A 20,136-nucleotide genomic window follows, 5' to 3' on the forward strand; every position below is an offset into this window, starting at 1 on the left:
TAATTTATTGTTTAATCTACTTTTTATTGGATATTATGTCCTAGCAATGAGCAATTTTCGACCCTGTAGTTGTGCTTTTTTTATAGAAAAGAGTGTCGTTGATTATCCAGTGAGTAAAACATAACTGGGAAGAAATTGGAATTCATGTGTTTATCTAATTTAAAATCCACAACTGAGTAGAACTAAATCTGAGGTAGTGACATCGCAGCGCCATCTAGTGGTAAATGTGTTATTTCACACACACACACACACACACACACACACACACATAGGCATAACATATGTTGATTTTTGTTGAATTTAAATTCCCTGGTGTATAAATGTACGAATATATATTTTTAAAGGACGTTAGAGATTCAGCAACACCTACATTATTTTCTTTTTCTTATTTTTTTGGTATCGAAGCGTTCGTTTGCTAATAACAGACAATTAACTTATCTAAATATTAGCAGTAAGACTCGAGTAAGATGTAGATCGGTTAGCAGTCCAGATAGCCAGCTAGTCGGACATTATCAGACACGTCTCAAGTTTCTATGCCTCCCAGGGGCAGTGAACTTGAGAGGGTGGGAATAGGATGGGATGTGCTGCTGCTCCAAACTTTTCTAAAGCTTAAAAACTTCAGCACAGGCTTACAGTACTAGCACATCTGATCCTCCCTACTGATCTGTAGAGATGTCTGAGTTAGGCTCCTTTGACAATCCGGTTAAATTCAAAGATCAAGACTATGACGTCCTGCTGCAGAAGTGCCTCAAATCTGCAGTTCTGTTCTCAGACACGGTGTTTGCAGCGAACCAAAGCTCCCTCGGTATTCCTGTGGATCCTGCTTCACTACTTTGAGAATAGTCTGTTTTGTCATTAGCATAATTTAATTTCAATATATATATATATATATATATATATATATATATATATTAATTTAATTTCAGATGGACTTTTTGTTTCATATAGATAGATAGAAATATATATTGTCATTAGCATAATTTGATTCATAAATAACTTATTGTTTCATAATAACATTCATCAGAAATAGATAGATAGATAGATAGATAGATAGATAGATAGATAGATAGATAGATATGTTACAGGTTTGGATTGTATACCATTAATTTACAGCAAATGTAATTGATAAAAATGTATAATAACATTCATCAGCAGTCACATCCTACATACAATATTTGAAAGAAACTTTATTTATTTAAATTTATAAAAAAAAAGATAAATAAAACCAGAAAATAACTATTCAACAGTCTTTATTTATTTTTTGTTATTTAATTACAGTTGAAGAATATCAGAAAAGGTGGATTCAAGTAAAATTACATTACACATAAAATGAGACTGGATGAAGACAAAAAAAAACATACAAAACATTAATTCATTTCATAATTTATGCACCCACCAACCTTTATGCATTTTTTTCTTCTGCTGAACACAAAAGAAGATATTTTGATAAATATCCAAGTGTGCAGTGAGAATATTTAAAGGGATTGTCCACCCAACTTTATCTACAGAAAAACAAAAAAAAAACCTTTATGCATTTTTTTCTTCTGCTGAACACAAAAGAAGATATTTTGAAGAATGCTGTCAGCTAAACAGTTCTGGTTCTCGTTGACTTCAACTGTATGGACAGAAAATTCAATGGAAGTCGAAGGGAACCAAAGCTGTTTAGATATTCTTCAAAATATCATCTTTTGTGTTCCACAGAAGAAGAAAAAAATCGTACAGGTTTGAAATGGCATGAGGGCGAGTAAATGATTTTTCATTTTAAGGTGGATTATCACTTTAAGATAGACAGACCGACCCTATACCTGTATATTTCTTGTACACATGCATGTGTTTTCCGATGTCCTCATCAGTCCATCACATGTACTTGCAAATTGTTTTTGGCTCACACCCATTTTCCTGCCCCACCTCTCCCCCTCTTCAGGAAATCACAAGTAATGCTGTCTTTGTTGAGGGCACCATGGGCACCACCGATATCTGCCAGGGCCAGCTGGGTGAGTGTATGCCCGTGTTAGCGCATGGTTGTTCATATTTTATGCCAGGATAATGGGATAATGCCTTACTGCACCTCTCAGAAACCAAATCACCCGAAAGCACCCTCAAGGCATGAGCGCTATCAGTGAAATAACTGTCTTTGGCAATGCTCCCACTCTTCCTCTCCTTATCATGCAGATTCCCTTCCCCCCCATCTTCTTCCTCCCAGATCTTCCTCATCATGCTTAATGTACTATCCCCATTCTGCCCCTGTAGCCGCGAGCCACTGCGCTGATCTCAGGGCCTCCTGCAGAGTCCCTGCTGAGAGATGCAACATGGAGCCGCCACAGGCCACTCACATCAAAAACACGACAAATGTACTAGAAACAGGGAGAGATGAAAGCAGAGGGAAGAAAGAGGGAGTGAGAGGTGGGATTGGCATCATCTGTACACCCCTCCCTCTCCTGTCCCCCATTTCCACCCACCTTAAGAATATCAATTATTGTGCACAGCGGGTATTGTTTTATTGTTTTGACTTACCCCTCTTGCTCCCTCTCTACATATGGCGTTGATTTGGTGTTGATGGAAAGTGTTTTTGTTGATGTGCAGTGCTGGCGAGATATTCAACGTTTACACGCTCTGTTGTATTCTATAGTTTGGCATTTCCCAACCTTTTTTTGTCTTTCGTACCCCCAAAGTCCCATGAGAAAGGGACAAGTTCCCCTTTATCAACACCAGACCAGAAATCTGTGCCTTTTCAACTCATATCAACAAGGTATACAATATATCAGGTGAAATTATAATTTACATTAAGTCAATATGATGTAAAAGTCTTTGTTACAGAAATAAGCTTAAATCCGTAAAAAAAAAAAAAAAAAAATAAATAAAGCACTTAACAATCTAAAAAACACCAAAAATACGCAGCATGATAAAAAAACCAAAACCATTACACAAAAGAATATAAAAAACCAAAAAAAAGTTCACTAAGAAAAAAAGCTAATAGTAATTCATGACTATTATCAAATAACTCAAAAACTTAAGATCATACAGTTACTTTAAAAAAATATTGCTTTCATTTTCAGTTTATTCATTTACAGTTTGTATTTACAAAGTAACGTGTAAAAGATATGCACATACGTTAACCTTTGTAAATAAAAAAAAAAAAGCATATTACATTGCAAAATTGATTTTCTTAGAAATTAGGCCAACTCACTCATTAGCCACTTCCCACGTTAACCTTTGTAAATAAAAAAAAAATGGCTAATTACTGTTAAGATGCCATCAACTCCAAAATAGAGATAAACTCTGTGATGCCAATAATCAGAAATGACCTTTAAATTCTGCACCGTCCTCTTAATCTGCACAAAAGCGCTTTAATTTTAATTTAATTGCTGTCTTATACTTGGAAGGCTGCACCCTGGAGAGGTCACATTTGTTTGGAAGCATATGTCAAAAGTGAAACAGAAAACACACACAAAAAACAGGGAACACTGAAACACACACACACAAAAAAAAAAAAAACAAAAAAAAAAAAAAAAAAACACAAACAAACATGTACTTCTTCACACAGAACCCTGCATGCATCTCAAGTTTTTAAACACCAAAGCACATTCTATATGAGAGCCTTAACATGTTTTTGCATTCCACTCTGCTTCTTTTCCATTGTTTTTCTATGTAAACATGCAAACTGACACATTTGATCATTGCGCTTGCATTTTTTACAGAGTCAGAACTTTATGATTGGCCTAATTCAGACTTGTTACGTCAATGTGTCCAAACCTTGTACATGCTCATACCAGCAGTCTTATGTTTGTTCACATAAAGCATCAAAACTGTAATTTACCATAACTTCTCATTCCAGCAAACTGCCAGAATGGATTTACCAATATTTCCCAAAAGGTCCTGTTCACACATGATCTTTAAATGGTAATTAATCGTTAATTTTCTGGAAAGGGCTAACTCCCTTTTTGTATATCCCCAAGGACACAATACCATTTAAGGGGTATCCTTAGATACTTGAGTTGAAATACCAAACAATATCCTTGTCACGGCAACATCTGGCTATCATTTATTGCGAAATCCAACATTTCTGACTTTTTTTTTTTTGAGTTTTCTTGTGTTGGTGAAACACACATGCAAAGAACTTTGGGCCTCTTGCATCAAAGCAGGCAGATGCTTTGCTTAAATCATGAAGGGTGCATTTGCCACTAAGGATTTGGATGACCCCTCTAAATAATATATGAACATCGCAATGCATCACTAGAATAACAAACGCATGTAAATAATCTCATTTGAATGGAAATCTACCCAAATAATGCTTTATTCTTTGCACTTCAAGCAGAAATTTTAATTGTTTGTTTTCAAGTGACTTTCCACATTAACGTATCCAGCCCTTTTTCTTGTGGTCTGAAGATTAATTGGACGTATTCCATTGTAGAGCTCTGTTTGGTGTCATTCCTATGGGAGCTGCCATGTTAAGTATGTTTTTTATGAAGTGTTGTCATGCCGAATCCATTTCTGTTTCCCCCACACGAGGCAAACGAACAGCTGTTACCTGTTACAGAGGAATGTCACTGTGCATGAGACAGACTGTGTGTCTCCTGCTTCTTCAAAGCCTGGATTTCCACTTTGTGTTTAAGGCTGTGGTCTTCTGTCATAAATATTGATGGAATTGATGTGTTGTTTCGCCTGTTATCATTTCCTGCTGCAGGTAACTGCTGGCTGCTGGCAGCACTGTCCTGTCTCACAATGCACCCGCCTCTGTTTGTGAAAGTGGTTCCATCTGGACAAAGCCTGAGTGAATCCTACGCTGGCATCTTTCGTTTTAGGGTAAGGGGGAACAGGAATCCTAGATTAAAAACAAGACACTTATGAATATATGAGGTTATTCTTTAGAAATAATAAAATATGTCATGTTTTTCATCCACAATTGCTGTTTAATCTTAAATTAAACTGAAGTTAGTTAATACAATGTGTATAGAGAAAGCATGAAAGAACCCATACATATATATACGTCCAATATAGTACGTCCAAGGAAATGGTAATTAGAATCAGTCTTGGACCTTACCATCCTTAACAGCTGAGGCTCATTCCAGAAACAGCTCCTGTCATATTCCTTTTGTCCCTATGACATGTACATCTGCATGCCCCTCCCCCTTTAAACACGCACCACCTTGACAGAAATTATAATAATTCAGCTGTCTGTTTTTCATTCACAGAGAAGGAACATTGCGTTTCTGTTTGTTCCCATGTTGTATATTTGTTGCAGACTGCTTATAAAAATCAGCTTTCACCCTCTAGCTACAGTACCATTCGCTCAGTCCACTAATGATCTGATTAAAACCATGCCGGTCAATTAAATCCAAAGTTTGGAATGACCACACCTCTTAAAATTATCTTGGAGTTGCAAACTCTCACGTATCAGTGCTTGCCTACACATATTCCACAATTACTAAGAAAAAAACACAGATAAGACCAGAATAGTCTTTATTTTGTCCACCTCTCAGGAATCCTGTCAGGCAGGAACCACCAGAGAGATACACTTAAAAAAGAAAGATGTGCTTATAGCCTGAAAAAAGAGGCCCACTGTGAGACTCAAGACAACATGAAAGTGAACTGGTTTACTGAAAGAAGTGAAGGTGGGTGGAGTTTGTACATTAATCCCGTCAGTCACAACACAAGTCTATATAGAGTGCAAATTACAGGAGGCTTTAGGCTAAATTAAGTTTTATATGATTTTTTCTATTTTAATAGATACGTTTACTGACAAATTTAACTTCAAATTTAACTTCATGTAGAAAAAAAAAAAAAAAAAAAATGAAATAAAAAAAATATGTGGTATATATGATAAATAAACTACACATTTCACTCGCCTGTTCCTGAAGCAGGAAAGTGATGAATGAACCACTGCGGGTGTAATTATTACTGCAATTCTTTTTGTTTCAAAGAGTTCACCTTGACAAAGCATGCACCAAAACAAGCCACTACAGCTCTCGTGGCTTGTGTGTGTGGTTACAAACTGAGGTTAAACTTGTGTGATAATGGCACAGTTAATTAAACAATCAAAACATATTAGCACTGAAAAGCTCTTATGGAAGGTTGCTCAGCGTTATGTAATTGTTATGCCATCCTCATCATATCATTTCCTTCTGCCTGCCATAGTACTACATTCAGAGGCTAAACAGGTATGTGCAACATGACTTGACCTGATCCAGGAGGGTTAGAGAGGACAGGAAAGAAAGAAGACACATCAAAAACTGAGTGACAGGAGAGAAATTGGTGTTGATTGGTGGACGATTCCTGAAATGTCTATCGTTACTGTAGCCCAAGGACATGGACACAGACACATGGACATACACGTGCTACATGCAGGCCAACAGGTCCATACCTGCCTGTCTAATATCACATAAAGTCTTTCAAATTCACATTTAAGGGGTCATTCATGCAGTTTTTCATTACTTTAATAATATGTATGTAAGTGTTTTACATCAAAACAGTCATCATTTAGATTTCCATGACTATTTTTCACCGTTTTGCTGCTGTGCCTCTATGACTCTTAGCTAAATTAAAGTGCACTACCATTTGAAAGAAATTAATATTTTTATTCAGCAAGCATGCATTAATTTGATCAAAAGGGGACATTTCTAATGTTACAAAAGATTTCTATTTCAAATAAATACTGTCCTTTTGAACATTCTATTCATCAAACAATCCTAAAAAAAATTTATATACCATGGTTCCCACAAAAGTATTAATCAGCACAACTGTTTTTAACAATGATAATAAAAAGAAATGTTTCTTGAGCACCAAATCAGCATATTAAAATGATTTCTGAAGGATCATGTGACACTGAAGACTGGAGTAATTTTTTTAAATATATTGAATTATAAAACCATTAATTTAAATGTTAATATTTTGAGCAAGTAATACAGCTTTGGTGAACATAAGATATATATATATATATTTTTTTATATTTTTTTTTTGGTCTAAGTCATAGAATATCTATTGAAATACAATTGGTGCACATATATATATGTATATATGTATATACACAGTGGTGTGAAAAAGGTGTTGCCCCCCTCCCTGATTTTTTTTTTTTTTTTTTTTTTTTTTTTTGATTGCAAACGCTTGATTGCAGTTGTTGCTGCTAAGGGCGGCCCAACCAGTTATTAGGTTTAGGGGACAAACATTTCTTCACACAAGGCCATGTAGTTTTGGATTTTGTTTACCCTTAATAATAAAAACCTTAATTTAAAAACTGCATGTTGTGTTTTACTTGTGTATTTAAATTTGTTTGATGATCTGAAACATAAGATCTGAAACATTAAAGTGTGACAAACATGCAAAAAATAAGAAAAAAACAATTTCACAAAAACTTTTACACACAAATATATATATGTCTATAGATATATATATATGTATATATATATATATGTGTGTGTGTGTGTGTGTGTGTGTGTGTGTGTGTGTGTGTGTGTGTCAACAATACTAATAATAATAATATTAAAAAAATATTATTTAAAAAAAACACTTACCAAGCCCAATTTTTTTCCCTCAAATTCTTTTTTACATATTTTCATATAATGTACATCAAGTACATTGACCCCTTTCAAACAGAGGTAACATACTGGTCAAAATGTTGCAAAACTGTGACAGATACAGAACTGTAAAACAGTCTACTTTTTTTGGGTGCATCAACACCAAAATATGCTTGGACAGAGCAAATATAACCCTGTTCTCTCTCTCTCTCTCTCTCTCTCTCTCTCTCTCTCTCTTTCTCCGTGTGTGTGTGGTGTAGTTCTGGCAGTATGGTGAGTGGGTGGAGGTGGTAGTGGATGACAGGTTGCCTGTGAGAGAGGGCCGTCTGCTTTTCAGCTACTCTCGCACCACCAACGAGTTCTGGAGCGCCCTGGTGGAGAAAGCTTATGCCAAGTCAGTTCCAGCATATGTGTCCTTGACTGTGTGGGTGTGTGACTGTTCATTAGTGACACCACTCACGTGAAGGCCATTGTTCCTTTTGTGTTATTTAAAGACTGATATTTTTGGAAAAAACATCCAGTTGTGAAAAATTATCAAATGCAATTTACAGATGTAGAATAATTAATGTGGAATCAATAGAAGCCCATTAGTAATATTTGTGTGTGTGTGCCTGTCTGTTCTTAAAGGCTGATTGGCTCTTATGGCAGTCTGAAGGGGGGAATTGTCTCAGAAGGAATGGAGGATTTTACGGGGGGCATTGCCTACTCCCTCCACGTGTCTTCTCGGCCCCCACGCATGCTCTGGAGAGCCATCACAGCTGCCCTGGCCAGGAGCAGTCTGCTCAGCTGCTTCATACAGGTATAGACTCATATTCACACAGGCACAGCGACATACACACACACATCCACTACCTTTTAAATGTTTGGGGTCAGTAAGATTTTCTCTTTTAGTTTTAAAGAAATTAATACTTTAATCCAGCAAGGATGCATCGAGTTAATCAACAGTGACATTAAAGACATTTATAATATGACAAAACATTCCTATTTCACATAAATGTTGTTTTTTGAACTTTCTGTTCATCACTGTTTCCACAAAATATTAAGCAGCACAACTGCTATCAAAATTGAAAATAATAATAACCAGCATATTTGAATGATTTTTAAAGTATCATGAGATACTAAAGACTGGAGTAATGGCTTCTGAAACTTCAGAATTAAATTATGCTTTTAAATGTATTATAACAGAAAACACTTATGTTAAATTGTCATAATATTTCACAATATTAGTGTTTCTACTTTTACTTTCTAATGTGGCCTCAGTGAGCATAAAAGATGCATACAGTACAAGTATACATGACTATATACATATTAAACACGCATACGTTGTGTTTTGAGTGCAGGCTGCAAGTGTGAAGGAGATTGGCAGTGTGACATCAGAGGGTCTTATCAAAGGTCATGCCTATGCCATCACTGATACAGATAAGGTATGAATATAATACACACATATAATACACAAAAACACATAAATCACATTGTTCTTTAATATAGTAAATCATACAAAAATACATTACTTTATATTACAGTGTTCTTTAATATAGTAAATCATACAAAATTACATGCAACTAATCCAAAACCAAACCCTATTCCTGATTCTAACCCTATAGTAAGTACATGTTCTTAAAGGGTTACTCTTCCCCAAAATGAAAATTTTGTCAATAATCTTTTATCCCCATGATCAAAATCTAAACACAAATCACTTACCCCCATATCGTTCCAAACCCGTAAAAGCTTTGTTCGTCTTCAGAGCACAATTTAAGATTTTGGATGAAAACCAGGAGGCTTGTGACTGTCCCATAGACTGCCAAGTAAATAACAGTGTCAAGGTCCAGGAAAGTATAAAAAGCATCGTCAGAATACTCCATCTGCCATCAGTGATTCAACTGTAACATTATGAAGGGACGAGAATACTTTTTGTAGATGAAGAAAACAAATATAGCGACTTTATTCAACAATTCCTCTCCTCTGTGTCTCTCCAAATCAGTGTAGTGCCATTTTGGCAATTCTGAGCAGTACGCAGATGGCGTACACACTTCTGTGTCAGCCGCGCTGCACCGATATGCTGTTTGCTTTCAAACCAAAGCATAAATACACGTAAAAAATTTATCTTTGTGGCGAGGCTGATACAGAAGAGTGTAAGACGCCTGCGTACTGTAAATAAAGTTGTTATTTTTGTTTTCTTCGTGTACAAAAAGTATTCTCGGCACTTCATAATGTTACAGTTGAATCACTGATGGCAGATGGAGTATTCTGACGATGCTTTTTATACTTTTTCTGGACCTTGACACTGTTATTTATTTGGCAGTCTATGGGACAGTCTCAAGCCTCCCGGTTTTCATCCAAAATATCTTAAATTGTGTTCTGAAGACGAACAAAGCTTTTACGGGTTTGGAACAACATGGGAGTAAGTGATTAATGACAAAAAAAAATTATTTTGGGATGGAGTATTCCTTTAATTAATATTACTCAGTACTTACATGTATAATTATACTTAAAAAGGGACACTTTAATATAAAGTCAGAGAGTCATCCAACTAGTGATTTTAACAGCTTTTGGCAAACATCTCTGCGTGTTAGTACCCTTGAGAGCCTAATATACACCACATATGTTCTCACATGCTCTGTTTGTGTGTGTGTAGGTCCAGAAGGCGTCTGAAGAGGTCTTACTGCTGAGGCTGCGTAACCCCTGGGGGTTTGTTGAGTACTGTGGACCCTGGAGTGACAAGTGAGAAAGACCTCAACAGCTACTTTTTCTTACCATCTCCGAGTTGCATCTCAGGGCTGCTAAAGACTGCACATTTGTGTTTGTGTGTGTGCAGGTGTCAAGACTGGGATTTTATAGATAATGCTCAGAAGGCCAGACTTGAGTTGGCCAAAGTTGAAGATGGAGAATTCTGGTAGGTAAATGTCCACTGTACACAATTCTCACACAACTCACACAATCAGAATTTTACCTTGGGACATGCATAGAAAAATTATTATTTGTATATGAAAACATTTAATATCAGAAAACTGTAATAAATAAAGTGGCTTTAGTAGCTCTGCAGCATTCTAAAAATAAAAACAGGCTGCTCATCAGTTGAAGACGCAACTGGTGCTTCAAGTGTTGACAACACCATTGATTTTATCATGGGAGTGATCTCCTCACACACACACACATCTCTATCTCTGTCTCTTGCTATTGTTGAGCACTTGCCAAACAGGAATCAATTAAATGCCAAGAATTATATAACACTGCTAATACTACTACTAATAATAACTGCAACTGCAGTCAGCGCATCCTATAATAGGCCATTTAGTTAAAGGAATAGCTCACCCAAAAATGAAAATTCTGTCATCATTTAGTTTTTCCAAACCTGCATGAATTTTTTCTTCTTCTGTTGAACACAAAAGAATATATTTTGAAAAATGTAACCAAACAGTTACCATTAACCAATGATTTCCATGGCTACTATAAACTGTTTGGTTACCAACATTCTTCAAAATATCTTCTTATGTGCTCAACAGAAGAAAGAAACTCTTTTGGAACAGAAGAAAGGTTTGGAACAGCTTGAGGGTGAGTTAATGGTGACAAGATGTTCATTTTGGGGTGAACTATCCCTTTAAATCTGCCTGTGTCTGGAATTCTTAAGCATTTATGTTTTTTAGGATTGGAATAGAGGACTTTTGCCGGCTGTTTAATACAGTGGAAATGTGCAGTGTGAATCCGGACTCTATGTCGGGGGAGGCGAGTGATGACACGGCCACCCCGTCCTGGACACTGAGCTCACATCAAGGCACCTGGGTCCCAATGTGCTCTGCAGGGGGCAGCCGACGTTACCCCAGTAATTGCATGTTTGTTAATGAATATGTCTGATTTATATAATATAGAAAATATTATACACTCAGACAGTAATAAAGTAGAAGTGTGGTTATTTTTCACTATTATTTATTTGCTCTAAAAATCTTTTTACAATGTAACTACTTCCTCTGCTTCCTTAGCGTGCTTCCTCGTCACTTATTCCTCTTATTCAATCCTGCAGGATCTTTCTGGAAAAATCCTCAGTTCCAAATGATTCTGTCTGAGAAAGACGTGGATGAATATGATTATGGAGAGGATGAGGAAGGGGAGGAAGTAGATGGAGAAGACGATGAAGAAGGTGTTGTGGTGGCTCCTATAAGCAAGACTGAGAAACAGGGAGAGAAAAAGAAGAAGTGCACGGTACTGGTGGAGCTTCTCCAGAAATACCGCAGACAAAAAGATAAAGTCCACTTTCTCTACATCGCATTTCACATCTACAAGGTGAGAGATTAGGATCCCCTGTTACATATTATATAAAACTGAGAGGTGCACTTTCAGCCAGGCCTATAATATGTCTATAGTATCATAGTAATGTATTTTCATACTTTATGATGCAAAGTCATTAAATTAATCATTATTCATGTATAGAGTGATGCAAATGAGTAATGGCTGCGGAAAATTCAGCTTTACCATCATAGGATTAAATTACACTTTAAAATATACTGAAATAGAAAACAGTGTCATATGCTATTTTAAATTGTAATAATACTTCCCAATATTACTGTTTTAACTGTATTTTAAATTATATAAATGCAGCCTTTGTGAGCATAAGAGACGTCTTACAAAGACATTTAAAAAAAGTATATACTGTGTGTGTATGTACAGTATATACAAAAATATACAAAATATCATTTAGGCACATACAAATACTGTTACATGTTGTGTTTTGTGTGAAGGCTAATAAAAATATTTTAATAATAAAATAAAAATTATTTAATTGAAAAATGACAATTAGCTCCATTTTTTTTTTTTTGCAAATTTATAACCTTTCAGCTTTTTTTTTTTTTTTTTTTCTTTTTTTCTCTCTATTGTCTTACCTCTTCATTCTCTTTTTCAGGTTCCCCTTGAGATCAGTTTTTTTTTTTTATTGCAAATTTATTTAGCCCTTTTTTCTCTCTATTGTCTTACCTCTTCATTCTCTTTTTCAGGTTCCCCTTGAGGTGAGCAGCTGAATGAATATCAGCTAGCAGCATTAAAATACAGACTCACGGTCTTAAACACTTATCTAAAACATTTCTTGATACATGACGCTATTAAAATACAAACACACTTTCACATCTTCTCTCCCCTTAGCTGCAGGACAAACCAGGATCTCTTGATCAGCAGTTCTTTTCCAACAACCGTCCAGTTGCTCGCTCTGGAAAGTACCGCAGCATTAGGAGCGTGTGGCGGAAGGTGCACCTAGAGCCCAGCAGTTATGTCATCGTAGCCTCCACCTACAGGCCCAACCAGCAGGGGGAGTATACATGAGGGGAGTTCAAAAACAAGATACATTTATAAAAAACAAAACCAATAACGTGGTCAAAATCATGTTTGTGCCGTGTTTACACCAAAACCGGCAACATACAGGGGTACACAGAATGAAAAACATCTCATTTCTATCTGTTCTGCATTGTGATTTTGACACAGTGCTGTTTACAGTAAGTCCGTCCAGCGGTTAATCATATAAAAGTTTCAAATCTGCTTTATAGGTTCCAGGATTTCCCCTGCACCAACAACTACTCTGTGGTAAGACATATACTGACCGAAATGAGAAAGAAGAACAACCATCTGTATGTGTAAATACAATATTTTTATTTTATATTACTCTCACCATTTATGTGTGTGTGTGTGTGTGTGTGTGTGTGTGTGTGTGTGTGTGTGTGTGTGTGTGTGTGTGTGTGGTGTGTGTGTGTGTGTGTGTGTGTGTGTGTGTGTGTGTGTGTGTGTGTGTGTGTGTGTGTGCTTGTTGTTCCATAGATGGTGATGTCAAAGCCAGTTTTACCAGAGGATCTGTTTAGAGTGCAGAAGTGGTTTGATGAAAAGGCTGGATCAGTAAGCATCTCAGTCCCTTCCAGTCACATTCTAGTCTGGAAAAGATTTGTGGGCATCTGATGAATCGTTGAAAAAAACAAACATTTCCAGATATGTCTTTATGTTTTTCACTTTCCAGGATGACAGAGTGAATGCTGTGCAGTTTATGAATCTGGTGAACTCAGGTCAGGATGAACACATTTAGTACTAACTGTCTGTCACCGCAGGGATTGTTCACAACATTAAGCAAACATACTTGCTGTACCACAAATGGCCACAATGTGGAAGTATTATGTAGCTTCTCTTACAAAGTAGTTAAGTCGGTGAGATGAATTCCAGCAGCATGTTGCTATACATTAAAATAAACTAAAACTAAAAAGTGTAAATAAAAATTACTAGTACTGTATAAATAATGTTTATATAATACATTATTGTTTATAATGAAATTACTTACACATGACAGTAGCATCCATATCAGTAGCGTAAAGCTTTATTGAAAGGGGTCACCATGTCATAATACATGACTCACTAAACGTTTGCTTTTGGTTCACATTTGTTTCTGTTTTAATTGTGTTTTAGTGTTGGAAAAAGACTATGAACTTCCTCTGGAGACCTGCAGACAGCTCATCTTTGGAGAAGATGTATCTTTCTCCCAGTAGCTATATACACACACACACACACACACACACACATCTAGTCATTTAGCAGACTCCTTTTAGCCAAAGCGACTTACAAATGAGGACAATAGAAGCAAGCAAAACCAACAAAAGGGCAATATGTAAGTGCTGTGACAAATCAGTTAGCCTAATGCAGTACACATAGCAAGGTTTTTTTAATAATAAATATAGAAAAACAAGTAGATAGAATAGAAAACAATAGGGAACACTAAAGTTAGAGGGTCTTTTTTTTATAAAAAATAAAAGTCAAAAGAATAGAAAAAGAATAGAGAATGCTAGTGTTAGAGGATCACTTTTTATAATGAATAAATAGAAAAACAAGAAGATAGATAGACTAGAAAAGAATAGAGAATGCTAGCATCACATAAACACTCCCACTCTCACATCAAATAATACCAATAGAAATAAGTTTTTAGTCATTTCTTAAAGATGGCTAAAATCTCAAAATTAATATATATATATATATATGTATCATACTATTTCACATGGAACAAAAAAATGCATGTGTATTTTTCTTCCATTCTTGGTTGATATTCTTAACAGCTGTGTGTAGACTGGTGGCAGAGGCCGTCTGAACAGAGCTCAAGCAGAGAAGCTGCTCACCTCCCTACGCAATCTGCAGGTATCTTAGTTCTCATGCATGAAAAGGTCACTCTCAGCTTTGACACAGTGTTAGAAAGAGCAGTGAGGACGCTGAGCTGTGACAATTATCAGGTCGTCTTGCACAGACCAAAAGACCTTGGAATGTTGTTGCTGTTGTTGTTTATCCTGTTTATTAACTCATTTGCATCAGTGCTCTGTGCCAGTATCGTATCGGAGCTAAATCCCAAACACTGGCTTCCTTTCAAGAAAACATGGAGAAACTACTGCTTGATATTACAATGCATAATTCTTTTCCGCCGCAGTCTGTCTTTTTCCAGTTTGATGAGGATTCATCAGGAACTATGAGTCCGTTTGAACTCAGTTTGGCTCTGAATGCCGCAGGTGATCACATATTTACAAAAACACCACACCCTGTGTTAATATACAAAGAGAAAGTTACAGTCTATACACTCCTCTGAGGCACTCAGGTTTCCTCCCCCACTGCTGTGTCTGTTTCTGCCCTCAGGTGTGGAGTGTGACAATGTTGTGGTACAGATGTTGTGGGAGAGGTTTGGCGCTGGTGAACAATACCTGCCTTTCTGTGGCTTTGTGTCTTGTGTTGCCAGACTGCAGGTGCTCTTTGGTAAGTCCATGACCAGAGAGTTCTTCTGATCCATTTTTTGCAACACTATCCTTATTTAGCAACGCAGAACTAAGCTATTTTGTGTGAATGTTTGAGACTTCTGATTCATTAGCCTCTATATGTACTAGAAGAATAACAAAGTATCAAAACTTCCATTCTTCATCAACAGTTCACAAAACGCATACCGACTAAATTTTATAGTTTTTTAACTTATTCAGCATTAGGACAATTTTTTTTCTGGAATTATTCCTAATTTGAAATGCAGCATACACTACTTCAGAGGTTTGGGGCCATTTTTTGTTTCAAAGTAATGCTTTTTTTCAGCAAGGATGCGTTAGGCTGATCAAAAGTGACAGTAAAGACAGTTAGAAGGTTACAAAAGAATTCTGTTTCAAATAAATGCTGTTCATTTGAACTTTCTATACATCAAAGAAATCTGAAAAAAAAAAATATATATATATATATATATATATATATATATATATATATATTACAGTTTCCACAAAAATATTAAGCAGTACAGTTGTTTTTATCATTGATAATAATAAGATAAAAATACTAATATTAATAAATGTTTCCTGAGTACCAAATCTGCATATTAGAATGATTTCTGAAGGATCGTGTCATACTGATAACTAGAGTAATGATGGCTACCAAAAATTTAGCTTTGCTGTCACAAGTGTAAATGACATTTTTAAATATATTCAAATAGAAAACCGTTCTTTTAAATTGCAGAAATGTTTCACAGTATTACTTTTTTACTCTTTCAAAATAAAATAATTGTGGCCTAAGAGGCTTGTTTTACAAAAAGAATTTAAAAATCTTACCAACCCCAAACTTTTCAAGGGCAGTGGGTGTTCCTTTATAATATATAAATGCAGTGGTCATTTTATTAGCTACACCTTTTTAATATCCAAACAGCCAATCATGCAACAGCAATTCAATGCATAAAAGCATTCACACATTTAAATAATCAGTTGTCATTCAATCCAGAAGTCAGAATGAGGAAGAAATATGATCTAAGTGACTTTGACCATAAAATGATTTTTAGTGCAAGACAGAATGGTTTTCATTTCTCAGAATCTGCTGATCCTCTGCATTTTTGTGCACAACAGTCTGTAGAATCTGCAGAGTATGGTGTAAAAACACACACAAAAAACATCCAGTGAGTGGCATTGCTGTGGACAAAAATGCCTTGTTATTCAGAGAGGTCAGAGGAGAATGACCAGACAGGTTCAAATGTATGGGAAGGTGACAGTAACTGAAATAAGCAGGCATTACAGCAGCGCTGTGCAGAAGAGCCCCTCTAAACACACAGCATGTCAGATGTGCTACGGCTGCAGCAGGCCACGGGTTCCACTCCTATCAGCCAAAAATAGGACACTGTGGCTATAGTGGGCACAAACTCAGCAAAACTTGTCAGTAGAACACTGGAAAAACATTGCCTAGTCTAGGGAGTCCATTTCTTCTGTGACATGCAGATGAAGGGGTCAGAGTTTCTTGTAGACAGTGTGAATCAATGGATCCATCCTGTGGGAGGTCCAGGTCTAGAATCTCTGAGCATCTTGTTGGACCCATGTTATGATCAATTAAGCCTTTGTGAGGAAAAGTACACACAGAATATAAAGCTTAAAGGATTAGTTCACTCAAAAATGAAAATTTGCTGAAAATGTACGCACCCTCAGGCCATCCAAGATGTACATGAGTTTGTTTCTTTATAGAAACAGATTTGGAGAAATTAAGCATTACATAACTTTCTCACCAATGGATCCTTTGCAGTTAATGGGTGCCGTCATAATGAGAGTTCAAACAGCTAATAAAAGCATCACAATAATTCACAAGTAATCCACACGATTCCAGTCCATCGATGAATGTCTTATAAAGTGAATAGCTTGAAGTGTTTGTAATAAATAAATCAATTATTAAGACATTTTTAACTTCAAACCATTGCTTCCTGCTAAAATATGAGACCACTATCCATAATATTGTTTCCTTCAGTTAAAAAAAAATATATAATCTGAATCAGGAGAGAAATATGCACAGATCAAGCACAATTTATTAGTGAAAACAAATCGAAATAGTTTTAAACAAATATATCGGAAGAGTTTGATGTGAGAGAACAACAGGAGCGTGGGTATTTTCACTGGAGAAAGTGTTACTGTGGATTTTGGCCATAACTATAGTGATCAAATAAATTAAAAATTCCCTAATTACTAAACATTAACTTAAAAACACACAGCTTTTTACTTCACATTAATTGACCAACTAGAGTCATGTAGCTTATTGTGATGCTTTTATCAGCTGTTTGGACTCTCATTCTGACGGCACCCATTCACTGCAGAGGAACTGTTGATGTAATGCTAAATTTCTCCAAATTTGTTCCGATTAGGAAACAAACTCATCTACATCTTGAATGACCTGATTAAATTTTCAGTAAATTTTCATTTTTGTGTGAACTATTCCTTTAAGCCCTGAAATGCCGCTCTTTATATCACACACACACACTGCAAAATGATAAATGAACCAGATACATCTCTTTGTATGAATTCAAAAGTGGTTGGAGAGAAAATCATCTGTTAATGCAAAAACGCTACTCATGCTATCAATTATGATTTGTGTTACTTATTATCAGAAAGGTGTACCTTTTAAAGTGTCATCTGATTATAGGTAGCCAGTTATTTATTATTTTTTGTTAGATTGTATTTGTTATGCCCATTTACATATGGTTATCACGACCTGCTTCTAGTGTGAAAGTAAATATAATTGCGTATCACTGCATCTCATCATGCTGTTTACTGGCATGCCTAAAAGCTGCCGAGATGTTCATGACGTCATTAGCATAGATGTGAGAGTCTGTAAACATGTTAACTGGAAGAATTCAGCTTGCCAATTGTTTCTCCTCAGATCTTTTTGAGTCGGAGACCAATCCAGAGGTGAAGGACAAGGGCATCAATGCTGTAAGATCTTGTTTGTCAAAATCAGCTCATTTATTTCAGTCTCTCCCACAGCCATCTCTGATTTCCCTTTGACTGATGTTAAAATGAATAACACTTTTTAAAATCATCACTGTATGTCCAGCTATACTCAAGATAAATTTGATATAAGTTTCTTCCAGATTAAAGTTAAAGGCAATTACAAGTACAGGAAACAAGAAGTGTCATTTTAAATGTATATTATTAATATTAAATTAAATTAGAAATAATTAGCTAAATAAATAAATAAAAATGAAAAAGCCACAAAAACTCCTATTTCAATTTCTTCAGTACCTAGAAAAGGTTTTAATAGTGACATTTAAAGAGATATTTTGAACAAAAATGAAAATTCTGCCATTTACTCACCCTCATGTAATTTTCGAAGCTGTATAACTTTATTTCATCTTTAGAACGCAAAAGATGATATTTTGAGAAATGTTTTGAATATGAAAGTAAGTGGACACCAAAATATCTTTTATGTTCCACTGAAGAAAGAAAGTCGCACATATTTGGATTAACATAAGTGTGAATAAATGATGATAGAATGAAGATTTTTAGGAGAACTATCAGTTTATGGTTACGTAAATATCTATACCATGTATGTATAATATAAGGGTATATTCATTAATAATGTGCACAGCACGTTCCCTGAATCATTTCTCTGGTCTTTGTGCAGTGGCTGCTCAAGCTGTTGGCTGTGTGAGCCTGTCCAGACCCGACACCTCAGCGGGACAGACCTGCTAGGCCAAGACCACTCTGACGTCATCCACCTGAGCCTACATCTCCCCCTTCTTCTATCTCATTTGTGATCTGCGGACCTTTGCCCTGCAGTTGCATCCACCCACTCACCGCTCCATCAGTTGGGGTCTATGACCATATAGGTCATTACCGCCTGGATACAAAACAGGCTTTCGCATTTCATCCCCCTCGCCCCACCCTAACATAATGTGTGTGTGTATTTGCATTCATAATAAGCAAAACATTTGAGATATTTTAACAAGAATATTTTACTTGTAAATGAACATTCTGTCATCATTTACTCACTCTCATGTCATTCCAAACCCATATGACTTACTTTCTTGTGGAACACAAAAGAAGATATTTAGCAGGATGCCAAAGCTGCTGTTTTAATGAAAGTGAATGGAGACCAGGGACAGTCGTGATCACCATTCACTTTCATTATAAGGAAAAGAGAAGCTTGGACATTCTTCTAAATATCTTCTTTAATGTGATTTGGATTTGAAAGGAAGGTAAATGATGAAAAGAACAATGTGTTTAAATCTATATTTTAAAAGAATTACAGCACATTTACTCATTTCATTTGCAAAGCTGTCAATTTAATGTTAATTTAGGGTGATTTAGTGCCAGCAAATTTGATATGTGATTCATCAAAATATCATGTAATTTTGAGTTGTTAATTGCTTTAATTATTTTTCATGCATCATAGATTCTGAACAGTCATATATGCTTTCATATGCTTTTAGAAGTCGAGCAAGACTGTTAATGCATTTAAACCAGGGGATCGTTATTATGCTCATGCTTGTAACAAGGAGCCTAATTGCATTTTTTATTATTATTTTTTTTTATTCATACAGCATGAGTTGTACTTCCTCCTCTAGCTTTTTCCCCTCTTAGGAACATTTATGTATCTCTGCTCTGTCTTTAAAAGTTGAGAACGTTTTTTGCTTCCAAATATAAAAGTACAAGTCATAATCTTTCATCACGGGGCATTTCTATATTAATTTTTTTCTGTGCGTATACCTACACCTCCACACACACACACACACACACACACACACACACACACACACACACACACACACACACACACACACATTGTTCAGGGAGCAAGATAGTAGCTGTGGGTATTAAAAGCGATGTCTCAGCAGCCCTGCACGCAC

At 35.9% G+C, this 20,136-nt stretch overlaps 1 pseudogene; it reads left to right on the plus strand.

The window, feature by feature from the left end:
* Window positions 1–547: 547 nt before the first annotated feature.
* On the plus strand, window positions 548–19,642 carry LOC109081710 (annotated as a pseudogene).
* The last annotated feature ends 494 nt before the right edge of the window (window positions 19,643–20,136 follow it).

This window comes from Cyprinus carpio, chromosome A18, assembly GCF_018340385.1.
Source record: "Cyprinus carpio isolate SPL01 chromosome A18, ASM1834038v1, whole genome shotgun sequence".
Lineage (NCBI taxonomy): Eukaryota > Metazoa > Chordata > Actinopteri > Cypriniformes > Cyprinidae > Cyprinus > Cyprinus carpio.